The sequence below is a fragment of the Mastomys coucha genome, unplaced genomic scaffold (assembly GCF_008632895.1).
Source record: "Mastomys coucha isolate ucsf_1 unplaced genomic scaffold, UCSF_Mcou_1 pScaffold22, whole genome shotgun sequence".
Classification (NCBI taxonomy): Eukaryota; Metazoa; Chordata; class Mammalia; order Rodentia; family Muridae; genus Mastomys; species Mastomys coucha.
Window position 1 is genome coordinate 166,609,096 of NW_022196905.1, and position 2,000 is coordinate 166,611,095.

The 2,000-nt window shown below is 42.8% G+C and overlaps 1 protein-coding gene across 7 annotated transcripts in view; it reads right to left on the reverse strand.

Annotated features, from left to right (window-relative positions):
* The window catches only part of Tacc1 (transforming acidic coiled-coil containing protein 1), a 93,306-nt gene that overhangs the window by 23,594 nt on the left and 67,712 nt on the right, over nucleotides 1–2,000 (reverse strand). The gene's annotated exons all lie outside the window — the stretch shown is intronic.

The window sequence follows — 2,000 nt, forward strand, 5'->3', positions numbered from 1 at the left end:
ATGGCAGTTGTCACTGCTGCTCCTGGTTCTTCTCACTCAGGCCCTCAGGTCTGCAGAGAAAGCAGCTTACCAAAGCGAGCCCCAGCCCTAAAAGTCTTTTCCTTAAGGTCTCTTATCTTCTCTACTTAAAAATCCACTTTCACTATAAGTCTTTGAAGGTTATCATTTTATTCTGTCAGGTTGTCACTATTACTACTAATACATATATTATCCTTAATCTATTGTAAGATTTACAACAATCATCAAAGATGGGTGACTCAGCAGGTGAGTGAATTTGCCACCAATGATGATGCTCAATTCCCAGAACTCGCGTGGTGGAATGAGAGAATCTACTTCCTCCACGTGATCCCGACTTCTATACACACATACACATGTAAAATAAGTAAGTGTAATTAGCATGCTTTTGAATGTTGTCATGCACAGCAGCAGATTTTGTTAACTAACTAATCTCTAAAGCTTTATTGTATAATACATAAGGCTTTTGGTTTTTGTTTGAGATGGGGTCTACTATGTAGACTAGGCTGGCCTGGAACTCCTAATGAAAGCCCAGGCTAGCCTCAAACTCATCGATATCCCACCCCTGCCTCTGGGATGCTGAGATGAAAGCCATGTGCCCCAAACCTGTTTTTGTTGTTGTTTTTCCTTTGTTTGTTTTAGAAAACTGAAAATAAATGTCTCAGTTTGTGCTACCTGCTTTGGCAAAATTTGAGGAAAGTTTTTTTTTTTTTTTTCATGTACTTGTAACAGTCAAAAAAAGAATTCCAACTGCAAATTCTCTCTGCTCCTTTTAAAGCATCTTACATCAAGCGGTTGGTGCAAAGTGCACAAGATAAAGTAAACTTAACTGTACTATGTGTTTTTATGATTGTGGTTACATGGAAATAAAGGTTAAAAACATAAAAAGACAACATCACTGTCAGACCTGCATACTCTGGTTTTAGGGGTTTTATTTCATAATTACTCCATATATTCATGTATGTGTATCATAAATCACTAGGGTGAAATAAGATTTAATTATCTTTAAGGTGTCATTTGAGTTCCTGGACTCCATCTTTCTAGTTATAACCAGTAGGAAGCAATGGAAGCCATAACAACAAGATCTATCACTGGTTATAAACAAGGAGAGGCAGTAGGCAGTCTTCACTGAGCATGTCTCTCTCCTCCAGAACCCTTTCCAGGGTCGATGCTCCGCCTCTCTTAGGGCTTATTTCCAGGTCCTCCGCTGTGTTGAAGGCAACAAATAAATCAGAAAGCCACCTGAACTTTAAAACAAAAATAAAACCAAAACAGTTCTCAAAGGCAACTACCTTCATTGAACCACACTAAGACCTCGCGCCGTCTCTGGTGACCAGGAGAACTGTACACTGCTGATATGGTAGAATAAGGCTATTTCCCCCCAAAACTGAAGAAAAGGTCAGAGAGAGAGAGAGAGAGAGAGAGAGAGAGAGAGAGAGAGAGAGAGAGAGAGAGAGAAGAGAAGAGAAGAGAAGAGAAGAGAAGAGAAGAGAAGAGAGAGGGAGGGAGGAAGGGAAGGAGGGAGGGAAGGAGAAGGAAAGAGAGAGAGAGGAGAGAGGGAGAAAGAGAGAGAAGAAAGAAAAGAGAAGACGGAGGGAGGGAAGGAGGGAAGGAGAAGAAGAGAGAGAGAAGAAAAGAGAAGAGAGAAGGAGGGAGGGAGGGAGGGAGGGAGGGAGAGAGAGAAGAGAGAGGAAGAGAGAAGAGAGGAGAGAGGGAGGGAGAAAGAGAGAAGAGAAGAGAAGAGAGAGGGAGGGAGGGAGGGAGGAAGGGAGGGAGAGAGAGAAGAGAGAGGAAGAGAGAAGAGAGAAGAGAGAGGGAGGGAGAAAGAGAGAAGAGAAGAGAAGAGAAGAGAAGAGAAGAGAAGAGAAGAGAAGAGAAGAGAGAGAAAGGGAGGGAGGGAGGGAAGGAAGGAGAAGAAGAGAGAGAAGAAAAGAGAAGAGAGAAGGAGGGAGGGAGGGAGGGAGGGAGGGAGAGAGAGAAGAGAG